Source organism: Pteropus medius, unplaced genomic scaffold (genome assembly GCF_902729225.1).
Source record: "Pteropus medius unplaced genomic scaffold, Ma_sr-lr_union100, whole genome shotgun sequence".
Taxonomy (NCBI): domain Eukaryota; kingdom Metazoa; phylum Chordata; class Mammalia; order Chiroptera; family Pteropodidae; genus Pteropus; species Pteropus medius.
The window spans coordinates 28,454,114-28,475,273 of NW_024351730.1; the positions used below are offsets into that span (position 1 = coordinate 28,454,114).

Consider the following 21,160-nt stretch of genomic DNA (forward strand, 5'->3'; position numbering starts at 1 on the left):
CTAATAACTCACTTAGGGTTACACATCAGATAAGGGACAGATAGGGCAGGGTTTCAAACCTAGGTCTTCAGATATCAGGTTCAAAATTTATCACACTACATCATGTTATACTGAAAATGGTCTTCTCTGAACTTTTAGAGTTTAACCATAAAATGAAAAGCCTGTCAGTTTGTCCCAAATTGTAGGCTATTAGAAAAATTTATATATTTTATGTGTTCCACATAAATCCTTCCTCCAAAGATTTACTAAGGCCATTAATTACTCTTATTACAAAGCAATATTATCAACAAAAGTATTTAAGCTACTGACCTTTGCAATCAAAACATAATGCCATCTAAACAGAGATTTCAAACATTCCTTTTTTTTTTAACAGAAGAAAAGAATAGCTTTATTAGAAGCGATAGTACACTTCTAGATGTGGAAGCAGTCCTGAGCAAGAGAAGAGCGACTCAAAGCCCCAGAGATTCTACTATACATTTCTTTATATTTTCATATCTTTGAAATTGAGTTGCACATAGTCAAGTGATAAGAAAACATGTTTAATTAACAGTCTTTTTCGGCAATATCTGAAATAAAAGAGCACCTTACAATGGATGGCATCTTAGAGCCAATGAAATACAGTAATATTGGCTTGTATGTACTTTATAGATCTCCAGTAAAAAAATTTAATGAGACAAATGACCAAAAGAAAGATCATGGGTCACAGTATTCATCATTTCTGGGCAATCTCTACCAAGTGGCCAGTCCAGCCATTTTCTGGAAAGATCAACTGCCTGGTGTAATAGATGTATTTGATAAACAGGGGAAAGGTCAGCGGCATGGTGTAGAAAGTGCTGTTTGTGAAGCATATTTTTAAATACCTAAGAAGATAAACATAGTAGATTTTTTTTTCCCTCTCAAGTATCATCCACACCAAGAATTACTGTTTGTTCAGAATTACTCAGATTGGACATCCAGGACTTTAGTTCAACCTGCTTCAGTTTTGGAAATGAAAAATCAGGCTCAGAAGATTACATATTGGCTTGGTTCTTGTTTAAGAAAACAAATACAGTATTCAAGTACTGGACATGAGAATCCAGAGCAGTGTTTCTCCCTGGATGCTATTAACTCTAGGAATCCTTAGCTAATGACTTCCTAGAGGGAGAAGGGCTAAGTGTGAGGCTGCTCCCGTTTATTTATTTTTAAATCTCAATGCAGTTCTGATTTCTTCTTATCTGCAGCAAACCTTCTCTTTACAGGTTTCACAATATTTTCCATCTCTGGGGTCCTATAAACTCTCAATTTACTCCTCTTTACCCTTTCCAACATAATCTCAAAATCAACTTCTCAAAGTTTGCCATGCTTCATTAGCACAAATTTTGCCCAAACCAACATATCTATCTGTAGGGATCCGCTAACTCAAAATCTTGTTTAGGAAAAACAGACTCTTTTGCCAAAATTAGAATGCCTGACAGCATGAACTTAAATACTAGCATTAACTGTTAAGTCAAACTTCAAAGCAATTCATTACTTTGGAAAGAAAGATTTGTATTAGATACTTGAAAAGCTGCTGACTTTATTCAAATCACTACCAGTAAGATAAGGCAGAGGGCAGGTTAATCTCATAAGCAATGTTCACCTTACAAAGTTTCATAACCAGTTCCTGAAAACTCAGAATATATTTTATATGTCCAATGACTCAATTTTTTTAGGGAGATCACAATCCTCTCCCTACATTGCCCCCAGAGAAATGCAACAAGTTTGCATATACTTTCAAGGAACTCAGACCCCAGAATTAGACTCACATGTGGTGGTCTGTACAGAACCTAGATATTATTTATCTACCCTGCCTCAAAGGAAGAGAATGTGATTGTTCTGAAGGGAACGTGGTCTTAATACATTCAAGACTGGCTGCTTAGAAATCAAGGAATACTTGTATTTTCAGGTAGTACCAATCCAATGGAGTCAAAGAGGATTTTGTAAAAAATGATACTTCTTTTGGTTTGAGAAGAGAGATTTAAATAGTCTTCTTTTTTTTCCCCCTAAATTGAGGCAGCCCTTTGGGATACAGAAGATGCAATGAGACAACGAAAAATAGATTGTGTTTTTTTTAAACAATGAACCAGGCTAAGAGAAAGTTTAGCGGCCACCAAAATCAGCATGCGAATTACAGGTTCTGCTGGAAAACGTCTCAAAGGGTAAAGATATATCCATCCCAGGTATGTAAGAGGAATGCTCTTAAAGTTAATTTGGTAAGCTGAAAAGTTGGTCGACAGACAAGATATCTTACAGGGGCAGCTAATTCAGTCACAAAGATATATTATGTTCTTCCAAGGAGCCTGAAAAAGTTCAGCCTGACATTGATCTAGCAGCAAGGAAACAAGCTCTGGGTGATTTAAGGGATGAATGGATTTGAAAGGCATGCCTAATGGTTTCAAACCAACTAAAGCACCAGATGAAAAGCTGCCTTTTTCTAAACAGCAGACTGTGTTTGAATTAGCGACTGCTTCTGCACAATGTTATTTATGATGAGGCAGGTGCATCAGGATAAGGTGGTTTCAGGTGACAATTCAAATTGGAAAAGAGGTCAAGGAAAAGATGAGTGTAGGAACTAAATCAAAAGTTATCCTTCAACATCTGCTAAGGATGCATGTAAATCTCTACCTGAATGTTGTCAGCATTTCCTTCTACAAGCAAGAAAAGGTAGGAGTCAAAAAAAAAAAAAGGTGTTCTTCAATCCATTTATTAGTGCTTCTCTTCAATAAAATACTTAATAAATCCAATGCCTTTATATTTATCAATTATTTTTAGTTTGTTCAAATGTTGCATGTCCCAATGGAAAAAAAAAAACAAAAAAACAACCCATTAAGGTGGAGGAAGGCCTCCCTTACCAGAGCTAAATTTTGAAAGCATATTGTTTAGTAAAAAGAGGCTTAATTTAATATCCTGGAATGACTGGTTCCCCAATATCCATCTAGGTTCCAAAGGAACCCTGCACTTTGGTGAGATGCATCTTCTTCCTCTTTTCATTTGAGGTTCCAGCGTTCTGAATGAGAAAGACTTCATGCATTTCAGCTTTAAGCTAATTGGTATCTCACTGGCACTACTGGATCTTAGAATACAAGGACTGGCTGCATGCTCATAGAGTATATCTAAGTATGGATTTGAGTCAGGGTGAAAGGCAAAGTCAAGTTTCTGACACTATCTAAAAATATGGCTTATTTGGAGCTTGCAAATGTCTAAAAAGATTATCTTCTCACTTCTTTCCTCAGCCAGGCAAAGTCCTAAAAGCAGAGATTTCTAGCAGCAGCTCTGAAAATTGTGGAAATGCTACACTTCTGCTAACCTCCTTGAAAAAAAAGAGGCATTGTGTTGAGAGTATAACATACAGAGCTGACAACTCAGAATCAACTCACTTCTTTGGCATGAGAATAAAAAGTAAATCCCAGATAAGTACATTCTTTGAAACTGAGCCCCAAATGTTTAGTAGATTTCACAATCAAGAGGGGAAAAAAAATCAATGTTTTTATGGAAAGAAGGTCCTAGTTTTCTCCATAATAATGAAATGGTGGTCTCATGTTCTGATATGTTATATAGGCTTCTGTACAAAAAATTAATTTGCATTTTGCTTGATTTGTCCTAGACGCTACTTCAAAAAAGTCCTTACTAATTCCTAATTGATAAAGGAAGGAGATTCTGACTCAAATAATTACTATCTTTGCTTTCTCTGGAAGAAAAACAAAGCTAACATCTGTCATCTTTTGTCTTGGGAATATCTTACTAGCAGTTTATTAAAACACAAAATGACATTTCAGTACATGGTAGCTGTAAATGGGCCTGGACAGTCATTTGAAACTTCTCTGTGAGATAAATCTTTACTGTGTGGGACCGGATCACAGAACGTGTTGACATTCTTTATGCATTAATTGTTTTTAATCAGCTACAACTTCCATGCAGTTCCTGAGTTTAACAGTAGATGGCTCTACATGCCTTGTCTTTGAAAGGGTTGGTGCTTTCCAGCAATAACAGTCCATGCTGATTTAGAAAAGTAAAAGTACAGCTAGAGTGCTGGGGGGGAAAAAACGAAAAATTAGTGTTCAGGATCTCGGCATACTGGACTTAGGAAAGTGGCATTGTTCATTCTGTACAGTTGAAAACATATACTGGCTGATAAAGCCCATTAGTCTTATTTCTTTAGGTCTTAGGTGCCCGTCTATGATGAGATTTAATTATTTCATTTTCCCAGGGGAATAAAAGCGATCCTCTAGATAATCAAAATCATCATTATCTAATTAAGTGCTGTCAAAAAGAACTTTCTAGGATATTGAAAATTTTCCCTTCAGCGATGTTCAATACAGTAGCCATTAGCGACATGTGTTACTCACTGGGCACTTAAAATGTGGCTACTGTAACTGAGAAACTAAATTTTGTATTTTGTTTAATTAAACTTAAGGTTAAAAATCTCCATGTGGCTCTTGGCTATCACACAGAACAGCAAAGAAATAAGTAGCTGAGTCATCATTTATACATGATAGATCTCAAGGCAAATTATAGAATATCATATGGGGTGAACATCCTTTACTAAAAGGATGTATTTTTCTAAAAGCAATTCATCTCAGCAGGAAAATTACCTGATACTTAGTGAGGACGTTTAGTAAAGAATTAGAATTTTCTTTTCTTTTTGCATTTTACTATAAAAACAGTTACTGGGATAATTTTATTTTTTGGCTTCAAGTTCTTGAAAAACTACACTCATGCCTCCCCCTTCCAATCTTTTAGGTAAACAGAAAGATACTGGTAGTCCATTCGGTAAAGTTTCTTTGTACTTTCCCAGTGTTAAACTAATTTTCATACCAGGGTTTCCTGATAAAATTTATATCAATTGAATGATTTTCCAGATACAGACATACCTTGAAATTAATAGGAAATATAAAAACCTAAGAAAACATGACTAGATAAAAATTTAGTAAATAGTAACACTGACTTAATAAGTCAAAAAAAATTCCTGACTTGACCTTCTTAATAATTAATATTTTAAAATACACTTGCAGGAGAAAAACAAAAGCAAAACACAGTTCAAGAAAATACTAACTCTACAGAATTTTCATCAATAAAAAGAAACTTCACTCTCTTCTCCTCATTTCCATGCACTCAGAAAGTAGCTGAACATCTAACTACAGATCACTTCGTTCTTCATTCTTCCCCCACTAATATAGGGTGCATATGCATGAAGTGATAGTACAGCGAAATAAATGTTATTATAGAGCTAAAACAGACTCATAAATCATCTCGTTCAACACCCCATCTAATTTTACAGATATTGCAGCTATAGGGAGAGACTGAGTGACTTATTAGGGCATCACATCAGCTAGGACCCTAGTTTCTATTCCAAAGGCAGAAAGCTGCCTGCCACAGCACTAGGCTATGACATCCGTCATTTTAGGAGAATGGAGGGTTGCACGGATCTAATTTTTTGTCAGTTTCTCTTAAGAACCAAAAAAGGACAACTACGGTTTTTGAAAAGTGAAAGGGATGGGAAGGCAACACCTGAATTCAACCACTAACAACAAAATACCACAAATCTTAAGTAGTATTTTCAACAGTACAATTGGTCTCTAAAATCTCACAAAATGTTAGGATGGCTTTTCCGTTTATTACTTGTGGCATCAGAATCAAGATTCTCAATCTCTGCTTCAGGGATTCCAGATTGTTCTCCCACATAAGGGAGAATACATTCCTTTCCCCATCTCCTGTCCAAGGTGATCATCTCTTTGGGGTCATCGAAATGCTCCACCAAAGTCCAATTCTTCCAAGTCACCTTCGGAGATTGATACAGTTGATCTCATCACTTCCTGTGCTATATTAGGTACTTTGCATAGCGTAGACTGTCACCTAGCTTCTCCTCTTCAATATTCTGACCACTTCTCTTTTTCCTAAACAGTTGTTACTCAATTGATTTTTTTTGCCTACTGTAGTTTAATAGCTAGTAGTTAATTTTAGATTGTAAGAATGTGATGTTAGTATATACAATATACTAATATTATATATACTATATACTAAGAAATATGTATTGTTACGATAAATGATAAATACTTAAAAACATGTACCTAAGAATAAATTAAATTAGATGCTAAGTGAGAGGTGGAAAAGATGATAAATGTAAATGCTTTCTGGTGATTTTCCATTCCAAAGACAGTATGATCCCCAGGTATCAGGTGTGGTAGTACCAAATTAACTGTCTAATGGAGCACATAAAATGGAGCAATACTGAAAATGCACATGGGAGAAATAAATCCTAAAAATTTAACACTCCGTTAGACAATCAAAAAGTCCAAGGCCAGTATGCTTAGCAGCCAGAAACGCTGCCACCTCTAGGAAAACAAAGGATTGACGGACATGTAGTGGAAGAATGCCAAGAAGAAATTTGCGAATCAGCAGCTGATCTTCTCATCCTTGTTAGAAAATCTGCTCCAAAGGCATAATATATCATTGCTTATGAACCCTGATTTCTGTCAAAAGTGCCCTGGGTCCTCATTGGCTCAACCACCGTCTCCCCTCCCCTCCCCTCCCTCAAATAAAATAACTATTAACGATAGGGTCTAACAAGCTGCCACCTTTTTTCTACGAATATCTCAACAGCCAAGAATTTTTATTTTTGTTATTTCTTTTAGAGCAAATTCTACATTTGCTCTAAACCTCATTTGACCTGTTAATTTCCTCCCAAATCTCCCATCACCGTATATACATACTCTGGTTAATTGTAACCTCCCTATTTCTTAGCATAGGCTTCACACCACGGTACAACTATGTTTTAAATTAAGGCAGGCATCACATGCCAAGCTCCAGCTACTCTTTTCGAGAGGAAAGAATAATTATTCACCCCATCTGAGTCTGACTGTACCAGACATTATTCAAGAGAGCGAAACCCTAATCCCTGGACTCTTCCCCTTTTAAAAAGCACCCTGTTTAGAGACCCTCCCTCGGCCACAAGAGATCATCCAGGGCTAAATATAGATCAATGCACACCAGCAGTTCCTGATCCTGCTCACATGGTGCTGTTGACGAAAGACTCCTAGGAGACTCGTTCGGCCCAAACACACGTACACAACTTTGAGTGTATATTCATCTGTACACACTGTATCCACCGAATTAATCGAATTAATCAGTGATGACAGATACATCAACATTCACAAGAGAAGTCGCATCCTAGAGAGCTCCGCCTGCTATTTACCACAATTGTGCGACCCTCTGCACTGTCAGAGGACTTAGCTACTTGCTTTCGCCTGAATTCGCCAGTTCGGTTGGGGTAAGATGCGAAGCAATATTCAAGTGGTACACAGACACACAGACACACAGTTACACACACACACAGTTGCACACACAGGAGCATACATACCACCACCACCACCACCCCCCTCCGCGTTTCGCCACCTTCTCTAGTACAGTACTAAGTTTTTCCCACTGTTGCCCTAGAAAGAGGAGCCTCCCCGCAAGCTAGCTGCCCTTGAGGCTCCCAGGTACCCCCAGTTCAAGTTATTATCTCTTGGCCAGGTCACCCGCGGCGACTCACCTAAGCACCGGCAAGAGCAAGGCAACTCGGTGTGTCCCAAGTTCGCCAGTTCAACGGGGGATGAAAGAATATCACCTCGTCGGTGCCGAGCACATGACTTCTGTTCCCTTGTCCCTTCCTAAGTCAGACCCTAGATTATAAGACTCCAACATTAAATATAAACAATCCCCCTTCCACACACACACACACAAACACGAAAATTAGCCAAGAAGTAGAAGGAAACCTAGCTGTGCACAGGAAGGGAGGATGAAGAAAGGATAGATAGACATGACCAGAACTCAGACAAATCTTCAAAAACTGTACCAAACTAGAAACAGAAAGCCTGGCTGCGGGATCGGGACAGGAGAAACAAGACAAAATCCAAACCTTTCCCCACCCGAGCTCCAGAGGCTGGGCCCCGCACCTGTTGGCACCGGGTCCGCTCCTGGGACCGCCCCAAGGGCCCTCGGTGGAGGGACAGGGGGCTCCCCGGTCTCTGGCTTTTGCCAGGCGCTGTGCGCCAGTAAGAGCTCGCTCGCCCTTGGCTCTCCAGCGTCCCCGCTTGCGCCCGGCAGCGGGGGCGCAGTCTGCGAGCCAGGCTGTCTGGGGCGCAGCTCCCGGGCCGCCCGGGAGAGACGCGCGCGCAGCACGATCGCGCGTTCCCGCTGCGGGTCTGTGTCCTGCCTAGGAAAACAGCCTCACCAGCGAGCAACCCACCTGCAGATGAACCCCAGGTCTTCGCCTTTCCGGCTGTTTGTCTCGCGCCCACAAGTGCCACCAAAGGACACAGAGCGAAAGCGCGCGGGAAGAAGAGGGGAAAAAATCCCGCACAACCAGTCGAGCTCCTTGTTTACACTGGAACTACCGCCGGGCCGCCGCGCACACCCCCTTAGCTCCAAGCGCCCGCCTCCCGCCGCAACCCCGCCCAGCTCCGCAGGCGCGGACCAATCGCGGCGCAGCTCACCGCCCACCCCGCCACCGCCTCCTGTGCCTGGGACCGGCCCACGCGTCCCAAGGGGCGCGGGACTCCCCCAGCGCGGTCGCCGGGCTTCCCTCCCACGCTGCGGAGGCCTGCGGAGGCCGGCGGAGCCGGACGCAGCGGTGTTTACCAGCGCTGGTTCGGTTCGCTCTGGTCGCGTGCGTTTTCGCCGCCGTACACCTGCGCGCGCGCGTGTGTGTGTGTGTGTGTGTTCATCCACCTGTGTAGTACCTGTAAATACCGGCCCGACTCGTTATACAGTATCTATTAACATAATTATGACCTAAGGTTTACTGTCCATGTAACTTTCAGAAGAGAGCTGGGAGCGATCACAAAAACATTTGCTCAGCAATTATTTACGGAGAGCCTGGGTGCTAAGCATTGTGGAAAATGCGGGGGGCACACTTCAGGCAAAAATAGGCTGGTCCCAAAGGTTACCCAAACAAAATGTAAAATTGCGGCTGTTAGAAGTTCCACAAAGGAAGGGAACCTGTGCTGTGAAACATGATTCTGGAGGCAAAGACGGGAGATCAGTCCTCAGTAAAGGCTGTGTTGTCGCGGTAACCACATACTTTATCATTGGATACTTGATAACTATTTTAGAAAAAAGGTAAAAACCTCAATACTTCACCTTGTATAAATAAAAAGAAACTGGAGGGAAGAAACAATGGAAACAAATAAGGGAAGAAAGAGACTCAAGGAAAGAAAAAAACTTAAAACGTCAGGAGACTCTCTTGCCAGCTATGTGACCTTGAGTAAGTAAAGTAGCTTTTCTGAGCTTCGGTTTTTCCCATACATAAAACAACACTATTCATACCTGTCTTGTAGGACTGTAATTAGGATTACTGGGATACAGAAACCTTTTATCATTCCTGCTCTATCTCCTCTCCCTCCCTCCTCCTTCCTGGGGTTGAAACAGTCATCTTGAAGTTCACCTTGCCTATTCTTAGCTGCTTCCTACCCTCGTTTTCTTTATCTGTGTCTCCTCTCACTTTTCTTCCTCTAATTATACTCCCTCTTCTCTCCTGCAAAGTGGGTCTCCCTGACTCAGTAATTCACTTCCAGCTCTCTGAGCCTCTCTGTAGTTTAAAGGAGAAGTCAATACAGCCAAGAGCAGTTGGCTGGGCCAGCCATGCAGAGTAACGCACAAAGGCTTGGGCAACCCTGCCCAGCTGCTGTGGTTGTGCTAGTTGATTAGTCTTCCCCGCTGTTTTCCATTCTGATTTTGCAACAAACAAGCCTTAGGAAGTTGGGGAAGTCATTTACAATCTTGAGACTCCTAGTCCTGTAGAAATAAATTGAAAGGGTTGGACTAAATCAAAATTTCTTAATGGAAAACAGTTGACATATCTTTTGTAACCACTGGGTAGACCCACCAGCCCTGGAGATTTTGCCCAGTTTTACTTTCTGAAGTTTTTCCCCACCTAAACAAAAGATGTTTATTTTAGTCTCTCAAAATATAAAATGGATACTACGATAATATTGTGCAGTGCTTTACCAAACCACATTCCTGCTCCCCATTCTGGTGAAACCCCCTATGGCCCCTTCCAACTCCCTGTGTGAGAGGTGACACATAAGGGGACAGCTCCAGACTAGGTGGCCCAAACCCTAATCTTGTCTCTATGGCTTAGCCAGCTATCAAACCTTAGAAAAGGCATCGAAAGACTGGGCTCTAGTTTACTCATCTGAAAATACCAATCATGGTTTATATAAGTAACTTCTTCAACAGGGTGTTGAGAAGATTAAAAGAGATAATATATGAAATGGTTTGGAACAATGTCATTCAGAGAAGCTTTCCCTGACCTCCTTATTTAAAATTTCAGTCACCCCCACTCCGTATCTTCCTTTCCTCTTTTTTGTTGTTTCCTCCAGAGAACTTACCAACATTTAACATTCTGTGTATTTTACTTATTATTGGCATTCACCCCTCAGTAGAATATAAGCTCCATAAGAGCTAGGTTTGTTGTTGTCATTGTAGCTGTTGTTTTCCTGCTATATTTCCAATGTCTAGAACAGTGTCTCACACATTATAAACACTCAATAAATATATGTTGGTTAAATTAATTAATTATTGTTCAGCACGTGATAAACACTCAACAAATAATAGCTGTTATGATTAGTATTAATTATTCTCTATCACGAAAAGATATTATTTCTGTTCTCTACTTATAGTTTCTTTCTAGCCTTTTGATTCTGTTGGCTCAACTCTTATCTCTGTAAATGTTGGTAAGCTCAGAAATACTAGTCAAATTGGTGCAAATAAAGCCCTGCTGTGTAAGACCTCACTCTAGTAACAAAAACAGCCACCTATATTGAGCTTCTGCTATATGGTGGACTTTGTGCTAAACACTGTTTTTCTTTTCCTTTCCCCTTGGACCTCAGATACACAAAATTCAAGCAAGCGTCATGACTAATCCATGTCCAAAACGCTTTAATTTTAGTCTCTTTCCATTTCCCATCTAAAATCCCAGTTTTTACCATCCCAATGGCACTTACTTTTTCACACAATGTTTAGTGTGTTTTTCAATCCACCTTTATAAACAATGATGGTATTGTTTTGTGTGGGTACCACATGAGTGTATTTACCTAAATGTTACTGTGCAATCCATTTCATTCTGTCTCTTACTGGTTTTGCTCTAGTTTTTGATCATCTATCCATGTCGACATATGTTGATGTTATTCACTCCTTTAACTCCCTGTTGAGTATTTCACCATATTTGTGTTATGTTTTTTATTTACATTATCTTTTATCTTCAGCAAAACCCTAAGATATAGGTACTATTCTTTTCATTTCTGAGATGAAGGGATGAAGCTGAGGAAGGTAAGCAATTTGCCAAGGCCATTTAGCTGGAGAAGGCATGAATTAAACCTATATCTCTCTGATTCCAATGTTCCTGCCTTCTCACTCAATAAAATGTATTTAATTACTTACTATCGGATTTACAAAATAATGCCTGAAAAAAATCTTCTATCATTAATTGGATTCACTTTTCATGTCTAAGATATTGCTGTTAAAACTAGCAGATATTTAATTTAACTAGTTATTTTCAAGCAAAACGTTTATTATTTGAGTCAGACACAAGTTTAGAAAACACTTGAACTTTAAACACTTGAATCTTAGCCCCAGTTTATAAGAAAAAATAAAGGCCTTGGTCATATTACCTACCAACAGTCAATCTAAACCACAGCCTAGACCTTCTCACTTTCAAAGCCAAGGACACCAAGCCCATTTTTGATAAGTATGATGCATATTGCCACTCCTGTATGTTGACAAAAGATAATGAGTATTTTATAAAGCAAAAAACATAAAGGATGAATTTTTGAGAAAATCATTTAACAGTTACTAAGCAAGGTATATTAATATGACTTTGCAGCCGGTTAACTGTCCGATAGCGTCTCTGATCTAATCACAGCTTCTCTAAAACACCTAACTCATTTTTTAAAAAACGTTAAGGAGTAAACAAAAACCTATAATACCTAGAGTATGGCACAGATATACCAAAGTATATATTTTATATAAAGGAAAAAAAAGTAATTGCTATTGCATAGAGATTAGAGTTAAAGGAAGGGGGGAAAAATATAGCTATTGTACTTCCACCCTACTCTGTTCAAGGAGGACAGACCCTTGAGAAAACCCCTTATCTTCCCCTCGCTTGTTTAGTGTTCTTCTCCTCGACTTCCCTTTTCTCATCATCTGAGAGCCTAGAGTGAAAGGGGGAAGGAGGCTGCTTGGTGTGCTTTGGTTTCATGCGCTCTTCCTGCTTCTGGCCTGAGTTACAGGAATTCTGCTCACAAGGGGAGACCATATTGGAATTTCATAGTAATAAAAAGCATGTATGTATTTGGCATTGACCTCTGTTCATACATTTCCTTGAGATCTGTATGAAGAAAAGGATGATGAAGGCAAGACATGAAGATTTAGATATTCAAGATCCTGAGTCCTTGCCAAATCTTGTCAATCCCTTCATAACTATAAAATGAACCCTGCCACTGAGAAGGAATTTTTGTGATGAAACACATGATTGGGTCAGCCTTGGAATGGTCATCTCAATAATAAGTTCCAAAATTTGTTATAGTTTACTATGTTCTTTCACATACATTATCTCATGTAGGGAGAACATTGGATCTGTGAGGGTCAGTCATTTCTAACAGTGGTCGTTACAGAGGCATACATCTTCCTTTCCTGGGATTACACAAAATATCGTACATAACCATTTGTTTAAATTTGCTAAGAAAATACTCTTAAATAGAACGGAATTGACTAGAAAAGATAACTTTAAGGAAGTCTCTTCCACATGTCCATATGATCCTTTATCACTGTCACTTTTTATCTCCCAGACCTTAAAGTTGTATAAAAGAATGTAATAGCTGCGTGGAAAATTCCACAACAGATATAGTAGGTTTTCAAAATCTTCTAAAAAGATGTAAAAAATTACTATATCTTCCTTTATAATAGACAAGTACTATTGAAAGGCAAATTTATTATTTTCCCTTTATAAGCCTTATTATTTTGTTCATTTGTCAATTCTTATTTACTTTTACAAAATAATTATTTGCAGTATCCTCAGGAGGAATAGTGATTGAGAAATTAAATATAAGTTGGCCTGATCACAGGGTCAGGAGACAGTCTCATCACTTTCATTGATTATGTAATCCTAGTGACATTTTTCTGCACTGACAAAGATATATTTCATAACCTTAAACATACATCATTTTGTTGATATATCACTGTTTTGAGTAGAAATTCAACTGTTTAATATAAGTATATTTAGATAAATATTCTTTATTCTATAAGATTTTATGTGAATAGAAAAGATAAATATATTTCTCTATTTCTAATGTCTCTTTTTAGTGTTTTTGTCTGGTTCCTTGTGAATGAGTTGATCTTATAATGAATTAAGAAAAAGCTTTTCTGTTCCAAGTTCTTATAGCTTTTAACATTAAGTCTGATTATTTTGATAGATGATCTCCTCAGTTTTGACTAATTACCAATCTATGTCTTAGAACATTGAATGGGAAGGGAGAAGGAATAAAATGAATAATAGAATAATAAAATTTTAGAGCTGGGAGAAATATTAATGATCATCTCTTTTAATCTTTCCCTACCCCTATGCTACCAACCAAGAAATATTTTAAAGGCATTTTGAGATGAGGAAATTGATTCCTAGTGAGATTAAATGATCTCTCTCCAAGGCCATCCAACAAGATAATAGCAAAGTTACAGGAGTCAAAAGATGATAAGCCTCGGACGATAAGCCTAAGATTTCAAACACTACATGATTTTACTTTTTAGTTATTCCTTCAGCGGTGAAATCTATGGAGCTACTTTGACATTATAGAAATACAATTTGTTTTCAAATATTGGCAACAACTATTCTTTATTAAATACTTCTTAATAAATAATAATCATTATTTCTATAGTAAAACCAGAATTTCTGTACAATATATTTAAATAGATATTTTTATGGAAAAACATAATGCTAAATACATTTTCTACACAAAAAAAACAAATGGAATAGATCATGTAGCTTAACTGTATTTCTCTAGCGAATCAGAGAAAATGGCTGTCTCTGGGAAGGGGTGGAGGTGAAACTGGGATGGGAGATAACAGGAACTTCATCTTGATGTCTTTCATAAAGAAAGACATAACTCAGATGTGACAAAATGATTATTATCATTTGTGCATGGTGGATACACAGGTGTTTTTACCTTGTATTTTATAAATTTCTTCTAAAAACAAAATAATTTTATAGTCAAAATTAATATTTTCTGATAGCTATAATACATAGCCTTAAACTATATTTAAAGCTTACATTTTTAAGGCAATATATACTGGTAAAGTTATTGTTTTACTTTTTCTGCTCACTGATTAATCACATTTATAAAGTATAACTGTCAATCAAAAGTACACAGAATTTTATTTGGTCCCACTGTACAAAATTATAATATATGAAGTTTATTAAAAAATACTATGCATCTCACATAGTTTATGAAAACTATCCCCTCTTGCTTTGTGGTGTGATTGTGTGTATTCCCTCTCAGACAATAATGTGTATTGTGAATTAACACACAAAAGAACTTTGATTCTTGACTAGAACCTGCTTTAAAGTCAAATCTCCCACAGACTAACACCACTAGCATATGATTAATGTTTCTAGGGCCTGGAATTAACTAGTGATAATTTTAGAATCTACAATTATTCACATAATTGTCTATAATTAGCTGTCTCTCAAGAGTGGTCAAGAACTAAAGGAAAACAGAGGTTGGATAGATGGATGAAATATTTCTCTATTAGTGAAATGGTCCATTTACTTCCGATGTGTTGAGAGAGTCAAGGCGTGTGTTTTGAGGTGTGTTTGGATGAGAAGGTGGAGTAGAAGGACATGGCTGTTGGGCGGGATTGGATTACATTATTTCAAAGGTGTTTTCTAGTTGTCAAATGTTAAGACCGTTTTAACTGTTAGTTTTTAGACCAGTCCCATCTGGATACTTAGGCAGCCAGCCAAGAGTCTTGAAGAGGCCCAGGCCCAGAAGTGATAGACTTGACCCAACCCCACTGATTTTTATGATTATTGGCATATTCTTTCCCTGGAGTTCAATGTCTGCATTACTGTAGTGACTGCGATGCTTGCAAGAGTCCCTAGGGATCTGCTTTCACTGTCCCCTAAGGTTTATCCTATACTAGAGACAGAGGCTGCAAGTAAGCGTATCACAGCATAGTGATACTTCTGCTCTGGTTTTGGTTAATGAGAATTGAGATTTAACTGTGATGATGGAAGGCCTATTTCTGGGACTAATTTCTTATCCAATGAAATACATTTCATATGGTGTGACCAACCATTCCCAATTTGCCTAGGACTGTCCTGGTTTTAGCATTGAAAGCCCTATGTCTTGGGCAAAACTTCAGTTCCAGGTAAACTGGGATTGTTGGTCACCTTAACCCCACAGATATTTACTGAGAACCTACTGGGGCCAGGCCCCCAAAAAGGCACTGGGAACTCAATGAGAACAAAACAGACAAGGTTCCTACTGTCATGGGACATCTGGGTGGGCAAGACAGACATTAAACAAGGAAACAACCAGTCGTTATAGAGAGTGATCATTACCAGGATAGGGGACAGCTGTGGGGCCCTGCTTAGATGGGGGCAAGGAAGGCTTCTCTTAAGGTAAGACCTGAAGGACAAGGAGTATGAGTATTGCCGGGACAGGTTAGGTTTAGGTAATTTCAAAGAATAAAGAGGCACTTCGAGAATACCTAATCACTCTTCAAAATTATTTTATTTATCCATTTATGTATTTGCTATTAGAATTATATTTAGAATAAAGATTCTAATAAAATAATTAGAATAACAAGTACATATGAGCAAAGACTTTATATATAACTCCAATGCCCACAACAATACTTGGTATTTAGTAGGTACTTAATATCGACTGAATAAATAAATGAGTGAAAATATTGCTACTTTTTGATCTACTATGTAGCTCCCCAAACTCACTTTCCCTGAATTATTCACCTTTTCTCAACCAGCCTGCCCATAAAACAGATGGAGTTGTAGATACTATGGGCCATGCAATACCTGTAAGCTTTAGGCTAGAGCTCTTCTGAGCCAGTCTGTGTCTACAGACTCCAAGATAAATTTTTGAAGCCCTTTCCTTTGCTCTGTGCCCATATATTGGCTCGTAAGATGTTAGGTGTTCTGCTACCTAAGTCGAGGAGAAATTTATCTCATAGTTTTAAGCCTTCAGCTTTATGGTGACCGGCCTCCAACAGTAACTTCCAGTGTTACCAATTAAAAGAAGGCGGAGGTCTAACAAACTCTCTATTTCTATCAGGAAATTTATTGCCTCCTCCAAAACAGCTCCCCATATGACCTTCTCATTTCTGATCATGGGACCTTTGCTTGTTGCCTATATCCAGTCAGCAGCTCTATCCTCTCATTTTCTACACCCCAAATTCTCCTTCCATTCTCTTGCCATTTCTGGTCCCATTGCATTTAGAGAAACAACCACCTACTTGATCGCCACCCCTATCTCACCTCCAAGACACATGCAGATACGCATATACTATATTGCTAGAATAGACTGTCCTTGATATGCGGTATCTCAGGAACCTGCATTGCTCAGTTTCTCTAAAACTGACAGTGTTTTACTCTATTGAAGTGATCAAGGTTCTCAACCCAACTTCCTAATGTTATCTCTTATTTTTGCTTTTACATACATAATAATCCAATCGAGTGGATCGCCTATCTCTAGGGAAAAAAAAATCTATGTCTTCCCATCTCTATGACCTTACTCATAGAGATGAGAAAGTTACCTAGAATGAACTTTCACAGTCCCAAAATATATTACAAATAACTGTTTCCGCCTGCATTTTAGAAATCCATTAAAAGTATCTTAATTTCTAGAAGGAAATTTTAATACCTGGCACAGCCTTAATAACGAATCATAATGACTATCATACTGATGATTTAACACTACAAACACATTTTTTGAACACTAGTCGAGTTCTCCTATTGTGGGTTTTAGGGATTCAAAGCTACAATTCCTTATAGTTGATGGATATGACTAAGGGATCCAGAACTGACGATCGCTCCGAGCATCAGAGGGTTTTTTATAGAAGCAAGAATCATTTGTGGCCATCCAAATTAAATTTAAGGGAAGATGGTGGTGGGTAATTAACATATATTGAGCATTTACTACATGTCAGGGATTGTGCTAAGTGCTTTCTATATACATATATTTATTTAACCAGCAAAACAATTCTATAAAGCACTAAATATCATCTCCAACTTCATAGAAGAGGAAACTGAAGCTGAGGGAAGTATTTTTAATTGTCTAAGAATGAACGTCTAATAAATGACAGAACCAAGATTTGGACCCAGGTGGGCCTGACTCCAAGGACCATGGTTTTTGCATGACAGGAAGAACACAGTCTGTATAGGAAATACATAAACATTAGGTGGATTTGCATTGTGGTAATGGCTATAACTAAAATAAATCGAAAGCTTGTGTGCTTTCCATTACCACAAAAGTGGTTACAGTACACTTTGGGGGCGGGGCAATGGTACGTAATGATCAAGGTCACCCGCGACGGAAACAGGAAGAATTTGGTTCAAATCCTGACTCAGTGTGAACTTGAACAAGTTTAATCATTATAAGCTTGCAGTTTTCTCATTTGTGAAATTAAAATAGTAATGCTTGTTTTAAAAATGAAATAATATCATGTACATAAAGTCATAAAGGTATTAGTACAGTATTTAGAACATAGAATTCACTCGATAAATGGCAGTTAATTAAATATAATGATCATCACTATTCAGCAGACTCTTTCATCCTTAGTACCTCAGCCTCCCCAAACTCCTTTAAAAAGTATGACTGTAGTTGCTTTCTGTATGTGTGGTTTAATTTAGTGTTGTTGAAGAACCATTTGAAAGTTGCTGACGCCCTCAAATACTTTAGCATTGATCTCCTAAAAATAAGGATCTTCTCGTACATAGATATTTACATACCTAGGTGCCTAAGAAAAATAAACAATATTAACTAATATCATCTAATTTCTTGTACATATTTAACATTTAAACTTCCTAAATGGTCCCTAAAAATTATTCAGAAGGGTTTTTTGAACCAGAATGTAATCAAGATTGATGTGTTATATTTGGTTGCTGTTTCTTTGTTCTCTTTTAATCTATATGAGACCCCATTCCCCTCTCAGCATTTTCTGCTTTGCTTGACATTGCCTTTAAAAAAGAAAAAAGAAAAAAAAAACAGGCCATTTGTCTTAGAGAATGTATCATTTTCTGGACTTATCTGATATTTTTCCTTGAGGTGCCCTTTTACTTGTTCTTCTATCCTCTAAGTTATCTGTACATTGGAATGCAGCTCTTAAAGCCTATTGCTTTTAAGTTAAACATTGTGGCAAGGGAGCTTCAAAAACGATGCTATGTGTGTTCATATTACATCACATAAAAATTTCCATGACTACTTCCTCTTCAAAATATTTTGTGGTTTTGTCGCTCTCTCTGGGATATGGCTAGACCACTGATTTTCCACTCTGGCCTCACTTAGAATCATCTGGGGAGTTTTAAAAATGTGTTTGTTACTGAGTTATACCCCTACAGTTCCTGGCCTGGGGCCCAGACATTGGTCTTTTTGTGAAACCTCCCCAGGTGATTCTCATTGTAATCAGGGTAAAGAGTGAGGTTTTGAACAAACTCTGAGAAGGCAAGAGGCACACCTTTCTGGTTTACTACTACATATTTTCAGTGTTCAGTAGAATGCCTGGCTCATAAACACTGCTCAATAATACATGCTGAGTTAATTTTCAGCATATAGGTAACTCACCTTTCTTTCATACTCTAGCTTTTCCTTTTTTTCTAAACATGTACTATGAAGCCAATAGGTTAATTTTATAGTAGGCTTAACAAGAACTATTTTCCAAATTTCTGAAAACTACATACTAACTGAAAAAGAATCATTTTAAAACTTCTGAGGGATTAAAAGGTGCAATCATTTAGCTGTAGTGTTAGATTAATTCTGTCGCAGGCAATTCCTTTTTCTTTTCTTCTCGCTTACCATTTCTTCCACTTCTTATTGTAAGGACTAGTAAAAATTATTCTAAAATTACTTAGGAAGAATGACTGGCAGTTTCTCTTCATTGTAATTGTTTCTTTCAAATATACTGAGTAAATTCAACCATGTAGAGGAGCGCAATAGAAAGAGAAGGACTTTGGGTATAGTTGTGCTTCTATTTGTTCAAATGCAACTTTGGACGAATCTTAAAAACAGGATAAAAAGATGTATCATCTGTTAGGGTTTGCCAAAACAAACTACCTTTAGTTTCAAATACTGAGATAAGAATGATCACCTTCTACTAAAAAGGAAGCCTATCCCATAGCAAACTTAGGAAATAGAGAATAAGTGCTTATTTATTATACATCTACTAAATGGAAATCATCAACAACCTAAATGAAAATCAGCCAAGGATCTGAACGCACAATTTGTATCTGAAAAGGCCTTTACACAGATGAAAAATGTTCAATCTGACTCATATTAACAAAAGTGTAAATTAAAACTATATTGAGATCTCTTTCTTTAACTCATCAGTCTGGCAAAAATCCGCCATTGTGGATTACAAAGGCGTGTACCTTTTGATCCAGCAAGAAAATTATCCTATAGAGACACTCCACTCACTATGTGAAATAACACTTGAACAAAGTTATTCATCTCTTCAGGTAAACAATAAGAAGCAACTAACTATACATCATTAGAAAACCAGATAAATAAGTTTTGATACATTCACAGAATCAAACATTTTTCAAGTATAATAGAAAATAATAAGGAAACAATGTACTGACATGAAATGTTCATATACTGTTTAATGAAAAAAGGTACAGATTATTATGGAGTGTATGCTATAATGTACGTAAAAAAGCAAAAAAGAAGAAATACTCATTTGTACTATATTATTTTTTACATAAAAACTTGGGGGGGCAGATCAGCAAAGAATGATAAGTGGTTTGCTATTTGGGGAAGGAGATGAGAACTAAGTGGGTAGAAGATTGAGAGGCAGAGACAGGAAGGAAACTTTTCACAGGAAGGACATCTTTTTGTGTTTGAAGTATATGAATATGTGACATAGTCAAAAATTTAAATATTCCTTAAAATCCCTATCAAAAGTCCTGGGAAAAAATGTATTTTTTTAAACATAGAAAATATCTCAGATGTTCTTATACTTCTTATTCTTATTGTGGAGTTTCAGAATCAATTCTATTCTCAGTTTCATGAAAAATGAAACTGAAACTCTGCATACTTCTCATACACCCAGACCTAAAACATAGACTCAGGAAAAAGCTCAGGAGAAAACTTATCAAGATAATTTCCAATCTTGAGTTTTGTTGTTCTACAGAAATTCAAAGTTTTAGAATATATTTAAACATATATTTATAGTCTAAACAGACCCCTGTTGGAAGATATCCATTCCAAGGCTAGTGCTTACATAAAACTGAAGTAATGATGTCAGACCCCTGTTGGAAGATATCCATTCCAAGGCTAGTGCTTACATAAAACTGAAGTAATGATGTCAAAATATAATTAGTCTCTTTCTCCCATGGACTCTCCATCCACAAGAGATGGGGCTATCTGACACCGTGATAGGAGAATGCCATCTAAGAAAAAGAAGGGATTCTTTCTTCACAAATAAATCAAGAAGATAAAAAGAAATTGTGGGTTACTAATTTGGCTCTTAGCATCTATTACTTTCAGTCACCAGCTCTTTGTGTGTGCATTCTATTACAAAAAAGTATGGGACTCTTGCTGTGTCGCTAGCACTTTGTCTAATGCAATGCATACAGTAGGTATACTGTAAAAGTCTGACGGACCACAGTAAAATACATCTGTGTTCTAGGGTTTCTGTAAATTTATCAAGTCAAATACCCTCTCCCTGTCTTAGCTCAATTTCTTTATGTAGAAATGAAGCAATAGTGCCTAACTTGAATACCTCAAAATTTTGATATGGTAACTAAATAATACAATAAATATAAGAGACTTTGGAAAATGTAAATTGAAAATAGGACTGTTGTTATTCCCATTATGACACAGATATAAACAGAAAGGGCAGAGGAAGAAAAATGTGATTCTAGAATATGTTGCATGGA

General features: G+C 37.6%; 1 protein-coding gene across 3 annotated transcripts in view; it reads right to left on the reverse strand.

Moving 5' to 3' along the window:
* The window catches only part of RASGEF1B (RasGEF domain family member 1B), a 590,398-nt gene that overhangs the window by 28,396 nt on the left and 540,842 nt on the right, over positions 1-21,160 (reverse strand). Inside the window, exon 1 of one of the 3 annotated variants that reach the window (XM_039845561.1) lies at positions 8,246-8,404. The exons of the other annotated variants lie outside the window; for them this stretch is intronic. The gene's annotated coding sequence lies outside the window, so the exon portion shown is untranslated. Of the gene's footprint in view, positions 1-8,245; positions 8,405-21,160 lie in introns of those variants that run through there. 3 annotated transcript variants of the gene reach the window in all.